The sequence below is a fragment of the Phacochoerus africanus genome, chromosome 3 (genome assembly GCF_016906955.1).
Source record: "Phacochoerus africanus isolate WHEZ1 chromosome 3, ROS_Pafr_v1, whole genome shotgun sequence".
Taxonomy (NCBI): Eukaryota; Metazoa; Chordata; class Mammalia; order Artiodactyla; family Suidae; genus Phacochoerus; species Phacochoerus africanus.
This window is the reverse complement of record NC_062546.1, coordinates 200,949,626-200,970,285: the sequence shown is the minus strand read 5'-3', so window position 1 is coordinate 200,970,285 and position 20,660 is coordinate 200,949,626. Positions and strand designations below refer to the sequence as shown.

General features: G+C 57.3%; 1 protein-coding gene across 5 annotated transcripts in view; it reads right to left on the bottom strand.

The window, feature by feature from the left end:
• The window catches only part of AGAP1 (ArfGAP with GTPase domain, ankyrin repeat and PH domain 1), a 566,173-nt gene that overhangs the window by 543,958 nt on the left and 1,555 nt on the right, over positions 1-20,660 (bottom strand). The gene's annotated exons all lie outside the window — the stretch shown is intronic.

Below are 20,660 nucleotides of genomic sequence, written 5' to 3'. Positions count from 1 at the left end.
ATCGCCAGCTTCGGGGGCAGAACAGTCAGGAAAGGCATATCCCCCACAAGCCCCAATGGAGCGTTTATTACTACCAGGCATGCGTGCAGCTGGGGTGCCCGTGCCCAGGGGACGGGAAGATGGCAGGAGGCCGCGTAAAGGCAGGGCAGGAAGGAAGCCCCGGCCAGGGTGCGCCCGCGGGAACCACCCGTCTGCAAGAGCAGCAGCAGCGAAGTCCTGGGGCAGGAGGCAGAGGGGGAGCTGGAGTTCAGCCACCTGCCACAATCCGAAGCCCACACGTAGCCCAGCCCAGCCGCTTCTCCCTGCCCTCAAGTCGCGTGGCACTCAGCTACCCCTACTCTGAAAAGTATCTCACTTCCACTCAGATGTAAAAGGCAGCCCTGTCCTCTGGCATTTTCCCAGCTCCCTGAACACTGAACTTGCGAGGAGCAACGCAGCATGTGTGCAGCTGCTTATTACTGAACCTGACACGTGCACATCTTAGAGATTGGCATCCGCTGCAAACGTCACCCATGAACCCATCACTTTCTCCTTTAAGTGCTGCAGAATGTCCGACTGCACCCAGGCTCTTTCACGCAGAGTGACAAAGACGTGGTGGACTTGGGCAGACGCAGGAAGTCACGCTCCAGATGCACAATGAGCATCTCGCGGCTGGCGGGACAGCCCAGGCACCTGCCCTGTAACGCACTGGCCCACGCCTGCCAGCTCAGTCTCGATGCCCCGCTTACGTGGACAGCTCCTCCACTGGCCTTTGAGGACCTGGCCCTCCTCGCTGCTGCTGTCTGGACGACGCTGTCACTGAAGGGGGCCAAGAGGTGGCTGATTTCCTGTGGCCACAGGAAGCTCAAGAGGTGCCTGAAGATGCAGGGGACTGCTGCCCGGACTGCTCAGCGACCCTGGTTTAGCCATCGCCAGGCCTGGCGCTCACACTGGCCTCCCATCTCGGAGCCGCTCCTACATTATTCTGGTAACTTCCACACCTGCTGGAACTAGAACAGGATTCTGCTATTTCCCACCAAGGATCCAAACAGACCAATTTAATTTACCAGCCTCCTTGCTTAAAGGGCGAGCAAATTCTGATTGTTCACAAAGGCAACGACCACCTGCTGAGGGCAAGGACTGCCTGAATTTAGGACCCTTTGTTTTAGTGCCCTAAAGTCTGAAGGCCATTCCCACAACAGCAGCCACGGCGACCTCAAAGTCCTGGGTCCCGGCCTCACGACTCTCCCCGCTGCTGCTTCAGTCTGTGCTCCCTGTCGCCACCCAGCCCCCCTCCAAGGAGCACGTCCTTCTCCGCTGCGGCGCTCTGGCCACACGGGGGGTCGTGCATGAGATCCTGGGCCTGGTCCCTCAGCCCCTGAGCACCCAGGCCACACGCCTGACATCGCAATCGGGAGACATCCGAGCGGCCTCTGGGGAGCAAGCAGTAAGGACATTACGAAAAGAGAGGGTTGCCTGCCTGCAGGCAGGACCCGGCCCATCAAGAGCCCGAGGTGGACTGGAGATGACAAGGTGGCCCCAGGGAAGGGTCTGCAGAGGAGGTGCCCGCAGGGAGGGACAAGGCCAGACAGGCCCGTGGCCAAGGGCCCCGGATGCTGAGAGAAGCAATTCCATGTTCGTCCCTTTAGCTGCCCCGTGACTTGTTCTAAAAAGGCCAGGGGGTGAGGCCAGGAATTTCGACTTCATTCTGAAAGCCCCATGAGCCATTAAAGGCTCTTAAGCAGGGCAAGGCCTAGCCAGATTGTTCTAGAATCTATTTATGGGTTAGCTAAGCCGTCAAACGCGGCCTACCACCTACCGTATCAACGTCCTCGGATACCTGAGCGCAGACACAGACACATGCCCACACGGAGGGAGCTTGCGGAGTGCGCCGTGCTTGATCACGTGAATATAAACACGTGTTTAGCACATGCACATCGAAGCTGCAGGGGCGGCACAGAGCCTGTGAAGCTGATCATAAAGCATCTCAGAATCCTAGGGGCTGGCACGCTGTGAAAACGTGAAAAGCTATAGAATCATTATTTATACGGAAGAGATCGGCAAGTCCCAGGCAGGTTTCCGGTGGGGGACTGGATGATGTCGGGCCTCTTGGCTTTTTAACCAAGAAAGGCCTGTGAAATGGTGCGAACCCACAGCGATGCTTCCCGACCCCGCCGGGTGGGACCCTGGGGTCCTCTGCCCACCAACGAGGAGCGTGCCCCCAGGGACTGTCCACACTGCAGATTCGCGGCTCTCACCCCTCATGTCATGACACCAGCATTGGGAGACCTGGAGCCGTGGTTCCCAAAGTGTGGTGCCACATCCGGGAGCCTGCAGGGGGAACAGCATCCCAGACCCCACCCGGAACCCCCGGCCCAGCGCCCCCAGGGCAAGCCCGGCTCTCACACGCTGCCCAGGTCACTCTGAGGCTGGTTGCAGTCTGAGGAGCTCTGCTCCAAAGGCCTCCAGCTGCAAGCCCAGCCCCCCAGGTGGGCCCACCGGCCTCGGACAGGTGCTGGGGAGGGGAGAGAGAATGCACACAGGTGACACAGAGAAGGGGCCGGGCCTCACACCCGATGTGACAACACAGCAGCTCCGAGACGCAGGATGTGGACACAGCGGGGAAGAAATCAATACTCAATGTGTTTGCAAATTCCATGATCACAAACCTTTCAGCCAGTTTGCTCTCAAGGAACCAGCCAGCTACCCCATACAACAGCTTTGCTCTCACTAACACACGGCCCATTTCTGTACTAACATCAGAAGCCCTTAATCACATTTTCACTCGTGTATCTTAATTTCCTGGAAAGGGAGGCAAAAGGCAGGTTCCCTGGCACAGAAGTTACAAGGCCCTCGAGGAGACACAGGGGCTGCGGAGCCCAGCGAGGTCAGGATCCACTTCCAGTCAAGGTCAAGTTCTCCTTATCGTTCCGAGGTCTCCGTCCAGCAGCTCACACGCGGCACCTCCTTCCCAACAGGGAGGGTGAGGCGGGACTGGGGGAGGAAGTGCAGGGGCGAGGGTCTTATTCCTGTGTCAAAACAAACCAGGGTGTGCCACCCGCAGTGTTCACCCCCAAACATAAAACACGTGCATAAATAGATAACACCCGAGCTCCCCACCAGGTTCAAGGCAGCTCTCGGGTACTCGGCCGAGGCAGAAGGAAGGGACAGCTGGCCACAGGGACGGTCATCTCCCCACCACACACACCGAGCCCCTCCACAAACCCGCCTACGAAAAGCTTTGTAGGAGCAAAATCCATGGTTTGAGGACATCACTTGCAAGTTTTCTCCCCGCCCGTATCAGTGAAAGAACGGCCAAGGGAACACTTCAGAATGTGGAGCTGTCAGAGAGATTTACACATGAAAGTTTCCAGAAGGTTCACTCTTGGCCAGAGAGCAGGTGAGTAACTTCCCTGAGCCAAGCAAAGTTTAATCAAAGAAGATCGTTAGGGCTGCCCTGAGCCCAGGCTGCCAGGTGCTTAGTCATAAAGCCCTGCGTGGAATCTGCCTACTCAAGCAGCTGGAGGAGGGACCGGAGACCAAGTCACATCCTCACCAGGAAGCTGGTTTCCTAGAAGACTTTGGGGAGAAGGTGCAGAGTTGCACACAGCTCCCCTCCCCCGCCCTGAGAGCCTGGGGACAAGTGCTTGGTCCGAGGGAGCCCACAGGTCCACACACCCCATAAATGATGCCACTGGTTCTGCCTGAAAACACAGCGTGTGCCAGGGTGACCCCTGGTCAGCACAAAGCCCTGAGCCACAGAGCAGGGGGACCGCAGAGGTCCGGCCGCTGGTTCTCCGCCCAGCCTCACTGAGATTCCGAGCTGTCCTGTGCAGGACAGGCTGTCCGGCAGCCGCCCTGGGCCCCACCCACCGATGCCACTAACACCTGCCTCCCCAAAGTTGGGGCCGCCCAAAATGTCTCCAGACGCTGCCGAATGTCCTCCAAGGGCAAACTATGCTCCCTCCCCAGGCTAAGAAGCACGGATCTTAGGCAAACACTTGGGTTTTCCAGGAGGACAACGGAGGCGGGGGTTACCAAGTGCAAGACACGTCTCAGCCCAGGAGACTCGAAGGCAATGCCGCGCTCTCGAGGCAGCCCGCTGAGCTTACACCCGGCGTAAACACATGCAGACTCCTGGCGGGAGGGTAAAATCCAACAACCGACCTGGAAAACAGTTTGGCAGGGTTTGTTTTTTAGGTTAAATATAAACCCGCCACATCTCCCAGCCGCTCCACGCCTGGGGATTCAGCCCAGGGAAACCGAAGCGCGTGCCCGTGGGAAGCTCCGCACGAGAGCGCGCACAGCAGCTCAGGCGTAAAAGCCAAGCCGGAGAAACAATCCATGTCCCAGGACAGAAGACGCCGTGGCGAGGGCACACGCGGAACAGGTTCAGCAGTAAAGGAGAGGACGCTGCTGATACACACACGGACTCGGACAGACCTCAGGATCACGGCACCAAGGGAGCGACGCCACGTGAAGAAAGGGCCTGTTTGCTAGCTACTGTGATTCCACGTCTGTTAAATTCTAGAAAACATCAAGCAACCCAGTGACAGGAGCAGGCAGGGGTGGGGCGGGTCACCAAGGGGCAGCATCTGGGGAGATGAGTACGTCCGATAACTTGATGCTGGTTTCGGGGCGGGGGGCGGGTGCTGTCAAAACGCATCAGATTGTCAACTTTCAACATGTGCCGTTTCTCTTATAGAAATTAACTCTATAAAGTTGTAAAGAAAATAAAATGAGGGCAGAAAGAGCACTGCAGCTTTAAGTCCCCAAGGATAGTGGTTCTGTCCCATGGGGGTCCCACAGCCTGACGGACGAGCTCCTGCCTGAGCCCATGAGGACCGCTCAGATGGGAACTCTCAGGTGCCAGCGCTGCACCCCCTGCACCCCTCCCCCAGCTACCCCCAGGTACGAGGCCCCCTCGCCCCCTGCCTGGCAGGGTCAGCGTCCTGCAGAGATGGGGAAGCAGGGCTGCGCCAGGCCTGAAAGGCGAGTCCAGCCTAGGACAGAACAAGAATGCAGGCTGTCGTCACCAGATGCCTTTGGAAAGAATGCTGTGGACAGAGCACTGGCCGGGAAGCAGCTACCAGGCAAGCCCGGTGAGCCTCGCCCTTCTTGGGCCCCGGCGCCACTCTCGGCAACAGGGACAGTGCCACCGGGCCCACCTGACCAGACCTGCGGTGGAAAGGACACTGTGTGCTGAGCCCCACGTGGCATCCTGGCACCGCTCCCCCATGAAATCAGCACCAGTGCCAGTGCCGGACTCAGCCGCTCCCAGCTCTGCCACCTGGCTCTGCATGACCTCAGACGAATCACCCCGACTTTCAGGGCATTGATTTCTCCCTATTATGCTAATTACAGCTCAGAGGAAAAGTTAATTTCCATTTATACTTGTTTAAAATGAACTACTTGTTAGCATCTTTATTATTCAAATGTCACATAATCCGCGTGCTCTTCGGTTTAAGAACTCTAGCTTCAACCAGCCTGGAATAAAGGTGTCACAGATTTTTCTGGGCTCAGGTGGATTTTCAAAGGCACATTGTGTGAAAGCTCTCCCTCCTCTCTGACCGGGAACCTGTCACCACAGGCCACCAGCTTGTGCTGCGTGAACTCCCGGGGCCATTAAAACTGCCAGACCACGTCCCAGCACCACCAAACCCCAGCAGCGGCATAAACGCGAACCAGCAGCTGTGCCATCCTCTGAAGCAGGGGGAGTCAAGGACCAGGCGTGAATCTGAAGCACCGGCAGCAGGACAGGCAGCAGAGAACTGCCAGCCCCTCCCTCTGCAGAAGGGGCAGCGGGGGCGCTGAGGCTTCCTTTCTGCATCACTAAGACATCATGACCGTGGTGGGGACGGGGGTGTGAGTGTGTGCGTCCCAAGCTCCAATCCAGACTCACCCACTTGCAGGGCAGGTGGGTTCAACTCTAGGGCTCAGGCCCCGGCTGTCCAATGGGGGTTCTACCACCTCTATCTTGGGGTGACCAGAGAAAAAGACACAAAGCATGTCAGACCCTTAACCCCGGGTCCCAGAGACAGCCCCCACAGGACACACGGTGCTATGATGGGTTTTATTCAGGGAGGAAAAGCGAAGAGACTAAGAGAGGGTTCATGAACCATTTCATAGAAATTTCTGGAATCTGGAGCAGCAGCAGCTGTCAGAGATGCCTGCAGGCAACAGTGTCATTTACAAGGCAAGCCCACACCCGGGACCCACGGGCCGAGCCAGGCTCCTCCGCCAGGGCGCCCCGCCACTCCTCCACCGCCCCTGTGCTCACAAGCGCAGGGCGTTTCTAAGTACCTATTTATGTCCTTGGGTCCCCCAAACTGTTTCACAACTAACATCTGAAACAGAGCCCGGTGGGGCTGGGGGTGCTGCGGCAGCTCCTTAGCCAGCTGGCCTGGAGCGGCATGCCTGGCCCGCAGGCCCAGCACAACGGGCCACGGAGCCACCATGTGACAGACCCCGACAGCTGCCTCCCCAGGGCTTTCCAGGTACAGGCGCTCAGCACGGAGGGCGGACCACGTGTGAGCGCAAAATAATCCCCCGATGAAAGAGCAGGAAGCTCTGAAGAAGGGCTCAGCTCCAAAGAGCCTGCCCCGCACGAGTGCAGCCTGGCCCCCGGGGGCTTTGGGGACAAGAAGCAGCCGCAGCCCCAGCTCCCGCTCCCTTCAAGCTCAGGGAGAAGGCTGGGGCCTGAATCCTCGAGGTCGTGATGCACAGAGGAAAGAACGAGAGCGTGCACTGAGCAGAGGGCGGGGGTCTCTGTCCACGGTGCCGGCCACTCGGCCCCGTCCACCGCCAGGCCTCGCCTCCCGCCATCTCCGCAGAGCAGGCGGAGGAGAGACGCCGGCGTGGACCTGGGGCGAGAGGAGCAAGGCCAAGCGCTGGGCTTCGGCAGTGGCTTCACGTCTCAGTGGCCCTGCTCACGCGGACGCAGCCTCGGACAGAGAATGGTCCCGGCGACGTCACATTGTCACACCAAGAAAGAAACTCTTGGTCATATAAACTCAAGTTGCTGATTTAAATTCCTGTTTTGATGTCCAGAAAGCCCCAGAAGGGCAAGTCTCAAAGTCATCACTGTTTCAGTCTTTTTTTTCCCCCCAATACTGGAACCCAAGCTTAAAAAAACCCTCGGCATCTGAATCTAACAGAAGTTATGCAACAACAGCCAAGGTAACAGTAACCATAGAAAGCGGATCTTCCAAACACACGTTTCTGGAGAAGTTCACGGCCGTTAGCTTTGCACGGCCTCCTCCTACAGAATTCTCAGTCAGGAGTTGAGAATCAACACGTGGTCGTTACAGGATGGCGAAGCCTGTCCCCCAAAACTACAAGACACAAACCCCAACTGAGACGGTCCATGCATTTTTCCATTCCTCACCCGTTAACGCACAATCGCCAAGGCCGCGGGGGCGGCTCTAGGGACAAAACAGAACCAGACCACGTGCTGCTGTCCGCTGGGGAGAAGACGTCCTATCACGCACACATCCACTCGGACCTCCACCTCACAGGTGTCGTTACCGAACGCATTTCGCTTCGATGGGGAGGGCGGGGCCAACAGGGAGCCTGGATACAGGGGTGACAGGCAGATTCTCTGGGTCCCTGGGGTTTAAGATAAAGCCCCAAGAACACGTGGCTTTTTAACACTTGGAGAGCCAGGCCGTAGGGAGAACTGTGGCTGCCTGTTGTTGAAATGGACCAGCAGGACATCTGAAAACTCCGTTCACCATGAGAACGCACGAGGGAGGCTGGTGCATCTTTCTAAGAACCACGGAGCCCCTGTCCCATCAGCGATGACATGACCAGACAGTTAAGCGTGTCCAGTGTGCGGAGAGCGAGGGCGTGGTGGGCAAGTGGGGGAGAGTGTGAGGGGAAGAAGGGTCGACCCTCAGAGCCACCTGGAAGCCCAACCCCTGGTTGGGGGACAAGGAGAGAGGGATAACTATAGGACCTCTTCTCCCCTAAGTTCCCCTCGACTGAAAGCCTGCCTGGCCTTGAAGAGCTGATCGTGACGAGGGGCAATGAAAAGCAGGTCTCTGGCCGGGAACTTTAGACCCAAAGGCTCACCAAATGGAAATCTGGTTTGGAAACAAAGCCAGGGCCGTGAGCTAAGAAGGCCTGACAGCCAGAGACGTGGGGAGCGTCTGACAGCCCCCCCCCCCAATCTGGCACAACATGGAGAGGCACCCTGTGATGAGCAGGCGCGGTGCGGAGCCGCGGTGAAGACGTCCAGATACCAGGGAGGAATCTGCTGACGCGGGACCCAGCCTCCCCGGCCCGCCAAAGGCCACAGGGTCACAGGGCTGGATGTGGCTGGAGCTGCAGGGGGTCAGACCCGGATAAGACTGGGGACCACGAGCCCTTTGTGAGGTCATCCCCGGCTCAAAGATGACCCAGAAGACGAGCCCCACGAGGGCCGAGTCTGGGGAACAGGAATTCGGGCCTCGTCAGGTTCTGCAATTAGCACTGTAATTAACACTCTGCTGAGACAGGGGTCACACTGTCATCTGGCCCACAGTTCAGCCCCAGGAGGATTCCAATTCTGGAGGCTGCTCCCCAAGACTCACGCGTCGGAGAAGTGACGGAGAGCTGAACTAGACACCCACCCCACAGGCCACACACAGACACACCTGTTAGTCACACCTGCAGCATTCACGACGACAAGGACACACCACCCGCAGGAGAGCAGACAGTCCCACGTCTGCTCTTACTCTCCCTGGCAAAATCTGGAGGACCGGGCTACGAGGGATGCTGGCGACTGGACGCTGGCGAAGGATAAGGTTCCTTCCACTGGCCCCTGCACACGCTCAGATGTCGTACGGCGGCCTTGTGGCCTCCTCTGACCAAGTCTTCACCCCTCCACCCCCTCCCTCCACCTCCACTAGACTAGGTCAGTCCCGGGACTGAAGAGCAATGGATGAAGCAGTGACAGTCACTTTAGAGACAGAGGAACTCTGAGATGAGAGTTCAAGCCAATGCATTCTAGACTCTGAAACTGAAACCCAAGGGGATATACATGTTTCTCAAGGGTTCCATGGCAAGTCACCGAGGCAGGAGCCTGTCCTGGATTCCCAGGCTAGTGTTGTCTGTCCCCTTAAAGGCGACATGGAGTCGTCAAGGCTGTGATCCTCCAGGATGTCACTGTGCTTCCAGGAAGCGGTCACAGTGGAACATGATCCAACAAGAAAACGCCGGTGTTCCGTATCCACCCATGGGCCCCTCCTAAAACCAAAGTCCTGGACACGGAGGACAGCATGTCACCCCATCAACCAAAGCCACCAAGGCCCAGAGAGGGGCTGCCCTCCCAGACACGCACATGCTCAGCCGCAGAACTCAAGTCAGAGTTCAAGTCAAAGTTTGCCCTCAAGGTTGAACTGTATCAAGATTAACAACAAAAGGCGTTCCCGTCGTGGTGCAGTGGTTAACGAATCCGACTAGGAACCATGAGGTTGCAGGTTCCATCCCCGACCTCACTCAGTGGGTTAAGGATCCCGAGTTGCTGTGAGCTGTGGTGTAGGTCACAGACATGGCTTGGATCCCACGTTACTGTGGCTCTGGCATAGGCTGGCGACTACAGCTCCGATTCGACCCCTAGCCTGGGAACCTCCATGTGCTGCAGGTGTGACCCTAAAAAAGGACAAAAGACTTAAAAGACAAAAAAATATATATATATATATAATATATATACAACAAAAACTGCCCTTCCAAAGCACAAGTCAGACCAACTTCCCTGCAAAAAGGAGACACTTCGCATCAGATCCACACCGAAGAAGCATCTTGTCCCTGCTGGGCCGGCTCCGCACCTGGACTCTGATACCCCAGGTGGTGCCGTTTTGGAAAATCCTACGGCTCCCACGCCGACACCGAACCAGCCTCGGCACGTGCGCGTTCTAACAGAAACTCCTCCCTCTGCGTGGAGAGTGTACAAGACACTCATGCGTGCAGAGGCAAAGGAGCCGCGTGCAGGGCCCGCTCTGGAACGTCTTTCCACTCTTCCACGTCTGAAACCTTTCTTCACAACCGGCTGAGGAAGAGAGGGCCTCCGGACCTGGAAGCAACTGTCAGCTCTTTGAATAGCAAAGCCTGTGGCTCGCGCAAATCCCAGGCCCCAGGCTGTGGGACACAGACCCAGACACGCGGCCACGGTGCCCCCAGGGCACGAGGGCTCCAGGGACTCAGGTGAGGGGTCGCTTGTGCCACACCTCGTGCTCCACAAAGCGCCCCAAGGTCTAGACCTGTGGGTGCAGGGGCGCCCCATCTTCCCCTCTGTGATTCTCCTACCTCCCAGGGCGGCCCCTCCACCTGCGCCCCCTCGGAAGCAGAAGCTGGGGTTCCAAACAAATAAAAACAAAAACCACAGGCTCTGACATCCGAGTCTGGAATTCTGAGCCACTTTTGGGAAAAGCAGCACCGCCATAAAGTCCAGACGCAGCCTGCGGTCCAGGCCGGGTCCCCAAGGCTCAGACAGAAGCACAAAGCCAACTGCCTGTGACCTGACAAGGGTCTGGGGCGGCGAGGCGGGAGGGCGTGCGCTCTAGATTTGACAGCGGGCAGAAAGAGCTTTCGTTGTTTTTAATTCCCCAGCAGAAGGTGGCCAGAAAAGCAAGCACAAACTGAGAAACCCAGGAAAAACTGAAACTGTTTAACTGGAATGGGGAAAAAAGAAAAAGCAACAAACTTCTCCGGGTGAAGACAGTGACACTTCTCTGGGCAGAGGGTGAGAGTTTTCTAAGGCCGCTTCGAGACAACAAAGGGGAAAAAAAAATGAATTTCCATTGTGGCTCAGAGGTAACAAACCCGACTAGGGTCCATGAGGACACAGGTTCAATCCCTGGCCTCACTGAGTGGGTTAAGGACTGGTGTGGCTGTGGCGTAAGCCGGCAGCTCTGATTCGACCCTTAGCCTGGGAACTTCCATATGCTGCAGGTGCAGCCCTAAACACTAAAAAAAAAAAAAAAAAAAAAAAAAGATGACCAGGTGCCCTGTCAGCAACCACCGCCCCAAAATGGCACTAGCCTCCCACCTTCCAGGGCTCAGACAGGGCCTCCTCAGGGCACCCCCTCCTAGCAGACACAGCAAGCGGCCTGCTCAGCCCTGTACTCCCAGCAGCCAGGTCCACAAGCCTATGGATTAAAGCCGCCAAGTGAAAAAATTCTTACCTAACAGACACACACAGGGAAAGCGACAGAGACTGAGACGGAGGCGGAGACACAGACAGAGGAGAGGAAGACCTCAGCCGCGCCAGGGGCACCTGCTCTGAGCTGCGCTGGGAAGGTGCCAATGGCCAGAAGCCCACCTGGCTGGACGAGCAGGATCTCAGGGGCCCCCACAGCCCAGGCACACACCTACAAGTCCCCTGGGGGCTGACTCAGCTCCTGAAGAGAGATGCCCGCTGGCCGTACCCCCAAGAGGCCGGCGAGCCCCACAGATATCCATTTATGAACCTGCAAGAGGAGCAAGTAGCTGCTGCACATTCCAGACGCTGGCTCTCAGCCTGGTGGGTCCACAGACGGGGGTGACCCTGACCCCACCCTGCAGGGACAGGGTCCTCCCACAAATCTCAGGTACCCGCGTCACTACCCTGCGTGGCCCAGGACCCCTCCGCCCAAACCCCGGGGCCTTCAGGGCCTCTGGAGGTGGAATCCCTAAACTCGGCGCCACCCCGTGATCTCAGGATCTAACCTCCATCCCGCCTCCTGTTCCCTCCACCTCCAGACTCACAGGCGCCCTGAGGCCCACGCCTGCATCTTCGTGGGCCCATCTCCTGTTTTCCCGCTCCCCTGCCCAGCTTCCCTCACACCAGCCCGGTTCTGAATCCTCCCTGCCACCCCCTGGCACCGCCACTGCCCCTGCAGCCACCGCTGTGTCTATCCAGCCTGGCAACAGCTGAGCACCAGGACGCCCCCCCCTCTTCAAACAGAAACCCACGGTCTACAGTTTCCCACTGCCCAATAAAGCGCTCCAGGCCTGCCCTCTGGGGCCCACAAGGCTCTCCTCCATCCTTCTGGCCTCCCGGCCAACAGAAAGCCTCCACTGCCCCCAAGGCTGGGTAAGCACCCACTCCACCCCCCACAGACCTCCTGCCTATCCCAGTCTGGACCAGTGCAGCCTCCCGGGCCAGGTCTGCCCACGCTGGGAGAGGGGCTCCGGGCCCAGACACCTGCGTACACCCCGGGATTCCAGAAGGGTGCTTTGCGCATGGTAGGCACTTGATAAAATCTGCCTACTGAGTCTCCCATGAGCCACTTCCCATAGGAAACAAAGTGAGGATAAACACGGCCCTCCCAACCCCCACCCCTCAAAATAAATATTTGCGTTTGTACAGCCCCTGGGACTGTTCACAAAGGCACCCGCCCCTCTCTCCCCGCCCTCAAGCTGCCCGGTTCACCAGGGTTAGCAGGGCCTTTGTGAGGGGGGATGGGCAGCTCCCAGGACACAGCCGAACAAAGAGAATAACCCCCTGAGAGGAACTGAGTTGGCAACGCTGAGCTGTTCCGTCTTCCCTTTGTGTCACCACATAACTGCTACAAGCAACAGAAAGTGAGTGGTGCTAATATGTAACCATCAGGCCGCAGATGGGTGTGGACCAAGAGTAGGGAATGCGCTTCCCCTTCAACACCAGGCCAGACCCACAGGTCACCTAAAACCCAGTGCACGCCAGGGGTGAGAGGGACTGGGGGCTGGTCTGGGCTCGGCCCGGAGAAGGAGGACCCCAGCTGACCACTGAGTCTGGCAGGAGCCAGGAACAGCTAAGGGGACCCGCTCCGGGCTCAAGGGAACAGTGCCAGCCGCATTTTCAAGGAAAATACTTCCTGGTGAAGGATTTCACTCTCACAGCTCCATTTACAAGCCTCTAATTATTCAACTACCAGGGAGTTAAGGTCCTACAGAAAACCGTAACTCTGAAACCTCACGTCTAAGCCAGTGCCGGAAAGGTGTCAGGCACTCGAATGTTTGCTGATGGACACACAGTGTTCAGCCAGAGAAGCCAGGAGGCGGGAACAGGTTGGCCCCTTCCTGAGCATCTGCAGCATGAGCCTTGGACAGCAAGGAAGGGTCTCTCCAGACACGGGCCACTGATGGAGCCAGGTGCAAGGGCAGCTGTGCCAGCCTGGGAGAAGGGCTAACCGGGCACTGCCCCAGGAAGGGGGACACGTGGGCATTACAGGCACAGCGCCCACCCCAAACAGGACAGCCCCAAATGGCCATCAGCGGTAGGGCAGGTACGTAAACGGAGGCAACCATCTCAGCCACACATGCAACACAGTTGAGTGTGACCAGGGCTGGTGATCCAAGACGCTGGATGTCCCCGTGCGGTCAGCTTGTGAAAATGCCCTCCCTTGTGGCCTGGGCATCCTTCGAGATCTACGGTCTCTGTCAAAAAAGAGTTCCCAGAGTTCCCTCTAGGGCGCAGTGGGTTAAGCATCAGACTGCAGCGTCCTGGGTTGAGGAGGTTCAGTTTGGATTTCCCAGCCTGGTGCAGTGAGTTCAAGGAGCCAGTACACAGGGCAACCCCCAGCTGTGGCTCAGATTCAGTCCCTGGTCCAGGAACGTCCATACGCCTCAGGTGTAGCCAGGAGAAGAGAGAAGAAGAGAAAAGCGGTTTTTTTTGTTTTTGTTTTTGTTTTTAAAAAGAGTTCCAAAACATCAGGGTGTTTGACGTGGCCTCGGTCCCACCAACCCCAAACTCCTAATAAGAACGCGTGGAAGACCACAGAGCCAGGCCTCCTCGTCGAAGCGGAAACTGAAACGACTGTTTGCCTGAAATCAGGTGCTCCCGCCTGAACGAACAGACCCCAGGGGCAGAAGAGGAGGCGGCAGAGGGACTGCAACTGTCCCCCGCCCCCCGCCCCCGCTCTCTGGGAACCCCAGCAAGGCCCCCCTCGGAAACCAGGCCGACCGACGCGCCCCTCACAGACAGGACAAGAGGAAATACCGACAGCAGAATCGCAGGGCAATCCTCTCGCTCCACTTCCGCTTGGATTTCACTCCAAAAGCTCGCAAGGAGCTACCGCATCTCCAACACCCCACCTGCCGCCACGCAGAGGATGCGAGGAAGGAAGCTAAGGGGGCCGTGGTTTTGGGACAGGCGGTCACCAAAAAATGGGGTCCAACTCCTGCCTTTCAGGGGTCCTGGGGGGGAGCGCTGGGATGGTATGTCCGTATCAACCAAGACTCACGGAATTAAACTTAAATTCACTTCCTAAAGATCCTGACCCCTCCTTAAAGACTATTATCTAAGAATCTGGGAACAGCAGCTGGGTGTGCTAAGCTGGAAATCCACGTGGTTCTATGTGCAAGAGCCTCTGCGGAATATGCTGATCTTTCTAAGACCAACGGCACATCGTTCATGGTCATGGCCGGTGACTATTTGGAATTCTTCTCCCAGAACCAGGAAAAGTGTTTCCCACCCTTTCAAAAAAAAAACAAAAAAACAAAAAACCAGCTTCTACCCATGATGCTAATGACAACCAGACGGCAAGAGCAGTTTTAAAGATTAGACAGTTGCTTATGTAGAAACACGGCACAAATACTCCAACACTGCAACCCAAAAAAAGACAAGCCGCATCAAACAGCGGGAGAAGTGTGAAATTTGCAAATGAGCCCCTGGTTAAACAAAAACACCAATCTGTTCACAGAGAGCGAGGGGTGGCCACCTGTTCAGGGCCCGGTGGTGAGTCCTGGGTGCCAGGGGAAGAACAATATTGGAGCATGGACAGCCCCCGCTCCACCCCACCCCTGGGGGCCCTGGGCCCCACCCCCGGGGCCTATATTTAGTCTGCTCTTTATGGAAACTGTCCTGACCTCGCACACAGTCAAGTTATTTGGCTGGTTACTCAAAGGGTCCATTAAAAGCCTCCTCTGTTGGGCCGGTATGTTCTCTCCGTCCCTCTCTGGTCCCCAGATGCAACCCTGACAGCCCTGGGCAGTCCTGAGCGAGGCGCACAGGGAGGAGCACAGAGAAGGGGCAGGGATGAGACCTGTGACAAGGCCAGCCCTGCCCTGGCCCTGGGTGGGTCATCCCTGTGGCCAGTGTGCAGGCCTCCTTCCCACCCCACACCACGGGAAGCCAAGTCCCTCGGAGGCCCAGGGCAGGGCGGGCTCCCTGCGGCACACCGGAGGCCTGGTGCTCAGACCCCAGAGGAGAATAACAGATGCTACAGAGATTAGCCGCGAACATCTGGAGAGTGCATGTGCCCTCTCAGAGAAAGGTACTTAAGAAAGGGAAGGGATTATGTGGCTGAGCATCGGATCAGAACCCAGAACCCTGGGTTTTAAAAAGAACTAAGCCTGATCCGCTTTGCCAAATGCAATCACTTAGGCAAAGAAGGAATCCCCTGAAAGAATCCAGGGTGCTGGGCGGGGGAGGGGGGTGCTGGGGGGGCAGGGGGCGGGGATGGGGACACAGGTCTGTTTGAATGTTGGGAGACGAGAGACAAGGAGACCAAATCAGTAGTTAAAACAAGCCAGAGCGAGACTCGTGAACTATAAACACCTGCAGGGGACACAGGAAAACAGGAGGCGAAATAAGGGATTTAACAAAACAAGAAGTGTGCTTTGGACAAAACCCAGAGGTGGCAGTTAAGAGGGCTACAGGTTTGGTCGTGAAGGTTCCTGCAGCTGCTGAGGCTGCGTCTCCCCTCTGAGTCACTTCCTTCAGGCTCCTCCACAGCCCTCGGAAGCTGCTAATAACACAGAGCTCCCTCTCCCTCCTTCACCCAAGTGCTCTTTCAGCTGCGAAACAACAAAAACAAAATGTATCACCTGCCAAATTATCCTAACAAGTGACTGGTGAGGAACCCCGCTTCAGTACACAGGAGACTAAGGGTCACTAATCTGTGCAGGACAGGAAGGGAGGCCACAAGCCCCAGCCCGGACGGAAGGTCTACCTCCCTTAAGAAACTCCTTTGGCAACGTCCACCTGCCACCGGCCCCTTTCCTTGCAGAGCGCTCAGTATCAGCCCGTGCAGGCAGATTGAATGTGGACTTGAACCCCTTCAAACCTGGGCTTAAATCCCCCCCCCACTATGTTTAAGCCATGCGATCAGAAGCAAAGCCCTGGGCTGCTGGCCCCTACCTGTCACCGGCAGGGAGGGACAAGAAAGCACTGCGTGGAGGGCGGGCCCCGAGAGGCTGGAGCTCCCCGGTGTGCTGCTGGAGCCCCTCCGCAGCTACGCTTCTCAAAGTGCGGTCCCCGGACCGGCAACATCAGCATCCTCTGGAAACCTGTCCTAAGCTCAACCTCGGGCGTGCTCCAAGCCTACAGAGCTGGGAACCCCGGGGGCGGGCCGGCCAGCTGTGTTCCCAAGCCCCCCATGTGATTTCGTGGCTCCCTGGACTTCCAGAACCACAGCTCTGAAAGGAAGACACTGCATGACGTCAGCCCCCTAGCCTGACTCAGGCATCCCTATCAATGGTATTGATTCCACATTTGAAATTCACTTACACCCCACATAAGAAACACCACCGCTTGCAGAAGGCCGGGTTGAAAAAGCTGCCAGGTTTCAGCAAACAGATCTTCCTCCTCTTCCCCTGGTGCCCGAGAGCAAATCGCATTCCCACCCAAACACCACATGGCATTGCGTTTCCACCCAGGCTAACCCACCAGACCCAAAAGCGCCCAGCCCTAACACCTGTGCCCCTGTGGCAAGTTTCAAAGTGTCCTCACCTCTGCCAGAGGATAAAAGCACCATTCCCACTACCCAGGAGGAGTGAGAGGACCCCAACGCCAGAGAATGGGAGCCCACCGACTAGTCGCCCCCCCAGCAAACAATTCCTGGGTGACCTCTGGGGGCCAGACGTGGCCACCTCATCATTGAGATGAGAGAGGAAGCATGAGCCCGACCTGACGTCCTCAAAGAGCCCCCCAGTCTTCAGGCTGGAGTGGTGCACAGAGAGGTGCCGGGGGGGGGGGGGGCAGTGAACTGGGGCACAGAGCAGGCGGGCCCCCCGGGGGCTGGGAGATGCAGGGAAGATGACTCTGCCAGCCCCGAAGGAACGCCTGGCCAGGGAAGGGCTGGAGGCTGTTCAGGTGTGAAATTCAACCTGGAGGCCACACACACACAGCCAACCGAGAATTACTCTCAAGGAGGAGACTGAGACAACAGCCACATCAATAACCAACAGGCCCCAGGCCTCCAGCCTGGGACTGAGCCTCATCAATACAGGGAACAGTGTCCAAGAACAGTTAGGCGCGTCCACGGCAGGAGGAAGTATCGCTGCCTAGACATGTACACCTGCCACGCCCAGAGGACACAGACTTCTCTGTGGAAACAGACCCTCACACAAGCTGTGCCGAGGTAAGCAACGAGACAGAGGTCCTAAGACCCTCAGGGATGGGTAGCGATGGGCACCCCTTCTCCCCTTGGGTACCGGGCACACACGCTGGGCATGGTCTGGACCTGCGGCCGTGGGCACCGCGGACAACCCGGGGCTCCGCTTCCACTTCCTCGGGAGGTACAGAGCCAGCGCCGAGGGTGACCAGCCCAGCTCGTCTCTCCTGAACACGTTTCCTACCCCTCCCGGGCCTCAAAGGTGCCGTCTGTGTCATGGGATCAACACAGGATGGGCTGGGATGACGCTCAGCTCTCTGCTGCGCACGGATGCTCAACAGGGCAGTGGCAGCACAGGATGGAGGGGGCTCCCTGCCCCACCTTCCCTGGCTCCCGAATGCCAGGGCTCAGCCTTGGCACGGCCCTGGGGAAGCTCTCCGGCCCAGGACCGGGCCATCCTGACCTCTCCGAGCCACACAGAGGAAGCCACGCAAACCACTTGGTTCCCCCCAGGCTGCTGCCTGGTGAAGGTGGAGGCAGAGGGAAGCTGGTTCGGGGCTTCTCCTCGGCCCGGCTGAAGGAGCTGGCTGGCTTATCGATGGCATCACCGTCCTGCTGCTGGCAAGCTGAATTATGGCGTGCAGTTAATAGAGGCTTCATCCGTACAAGAAGAATAAGCTTTACTTAACAAGAAAGGCAGCTGACTCATTTACCTCAAGCCCATCAGCCCCAGATGGGCTTTTTAAAGGAGCCCCGGAGGACAGACTCTGGACAAAACGCTCATCCCGGAGGCAGGCGGGTCCCTGGCTCCCTTCCGGGCACATCTCACAGAGGCCGCATCCCGGGGGACGCCCCAGAAAGCTGACCAAGGAAAGCTGAAAACAACGGGCAGTGCTTCCTTCAAACGGGAGGGCAAGAGTCCATCTCAACGTCCAAAGTCAAGATTTGCAAAGACGCTCTTTTTCACGGCAAGGCAATGATTTCAGACAAGGCTGAGAACTAAATCCCATTTGCCCAACCCTCCAGTCAGGGTCAACGGACCCCGTCACATCTGGGAATGCTGGTGAGCGCTTCCAACTAAGAGACACACGACTGGGTCCGGCATGAAAAGATTTTCCAGCCCAGGCCCCCCCAGACTCCCTGTGCAAGGAGCACATGCGCCAAAACACCTTCCCGCGGACAAGCCCACGCCGCCCCGCGCCCGCGGCCGCACAGGCCAAAGACACCAGAAAACAGGGCCATTTCGAGTCCATGGCGGCACAGTCAGACGCCGGGATGCTTTGCCAACGGGAACCATCCCAGCTTCAAAAGTTCTGCGTGGCACTGGAGAGCGCGCCCCTTACGCCCATCAGGTGGCTTGGTGCAGTGTGACTCCGGCGTTGTGTACGTCCACACAGAGGCAGGAAAAAGAAAGCGGGCTGGAGAGCCGCTACCATGCTGACCATTTTCCCTGTGTGTTGGGCCAAGCCATTTTTACACTGTTTGCTATGATGTCCACACAGTGTCCTGATGCGAAACGGTCATATTTTAAAATTCAGGAAGGTTTACGTTGGCCACGGCCCCATCCTGACCTGCCAGGTCCCCAGCCAGCCTGGGCCAGACACGAAAGTGTTTCTCAGAGTTACTGTGAAGCTCTAGGAGCACATTCAGCCACAGCCCAGAGTTCCTACAAACGCCTCTGCCGTCTCTGTACCCCACGGCGATACTCTCAGGTCGGGGATGTACGAAGAGCCCATATCCTACACGACTGAACAGAACCGTTTCTGCAGCGCTCTCATCGGAAAAATGTCATCCTGCCGCAACGAAGCAATCCTCCCGATTCCCAAAACGTCAATGGTGTAGCTATAAATCACAACCACATCTAAAGGCTGGCGCAGAGGGGGAGAACATTTCATTACAACCAATGAACTTATCCATTCTTTCAGAGCGGCAGCGTAAGGTGCCTTGCAGGGCTGCAGACCTGGGTTCAGAGGAGCCTCTGGTCCAGACACAACTTTGACCTCAGGGAACTGCTCAAGAGGTCATTGTCCTTCCCTAAAGCTCCACTGTGTATAAAATGAAACTGGTCCCCATGCTCCCACAGGGTTGGCACAGCCACACAATGAGCTTATGAATGCAAGAGCATTCCTGCTGAAGTTCTATACAAATGAAAGGTGGTATCGCCGTGGATAATAATGCCAAGAACAGAAGCATCTTCGAATGGTTCTTAAGCCTCATGACATCAACAATAACCCTGACACAACACAAGCATGCCTTTCACTAACAGAAAAATAACAGCATCGTCACAGCCCCAAGCAGGATTCGCTGCTCACTGCTTCTGAGTCTTAATAAAAATGATAAGGACTCCAGCCAAGAAGGGGCCGAAGGTCTCACGTCGTACAGGTGACATGGAGCTACCAGAAACCATCACCTGGGAGCCACAGGATGTTGGGGGAGGGGGAGAGGGGTTCGAGAAGAAGGAAAAGGAAAGAAAAACGAAATCACATTCCCTTGCTGGAAAGTCAAACTGCTTCGCAGGAAGTCCTCGAGACTCCAGAGCTGGGCTTCAAGGATGGGAAACGAAAACGAGGCAGCACGAATCACACTCAGCTAGAGGTCTCTGCATGGTGACAAGGTGCTCTCAGCCAGGTGCGTTCAGTCCTTGGCACCAGCTTTCAAAGTGTTTCATCAGACTCCTGTGGATGCTGCCAGAGAGCTGCGGGCAGGCAGCTGAAACAGGCACGGTGGCCCTTGACCTGAACGGGCACAGAGCCAGAGCGGGCAGCGGAGGGACATCTCTGCAAGCTCACCGGGCCATCGGCAGCCCTGTGTGGGTCCCATGCCTCCCACAGTTTTGCCAGGGACACACCAGAGCCTCTGCCTCTCGAGGAATCTGGAAGCATCTTAAATTGCCAACAGGGCGGCCAGGTGCTCTGAGCGCCAGGCCCACAGAAGGCTGGAGCACCATTCAGATCCTCCCCAGGAATCAGCTGACCCCCTGAGTGCACTCGGCCAATCAGCAACCTGGCTGGGACACCGTTCAAGTCCACGGGGGCTGCCAAGTGCCAAGAGGATCAGCACCACCACATCCACCTCCTCCGTCGAACTGGCCAAGCGTCAAACCAACCACTCTGGGGTTAGCAGTTCAGACTGCACGATGCCAAAGCGGAGCTTTCCCGCGGCCCCGGCCCTGTGGCTTGCAGACGGAGGGGGAGCGGGGCGATGCTGCCTGCGGCTGGGCTTCAGACACACTTCTGCCAGGCCTGGAACCTTCTCAGTGTTCCTCAACTGCGGCTTTTCGTTAGGCCATTTCTAGGTTACAGATAACCCAGCCGTCAAACCTTTCACCGCCACTGGCCAACGACAATGAGACAATCTGGAAGCCGAGGAGCCGAGAAATAACCATGGTGACGCCAGAGAGAA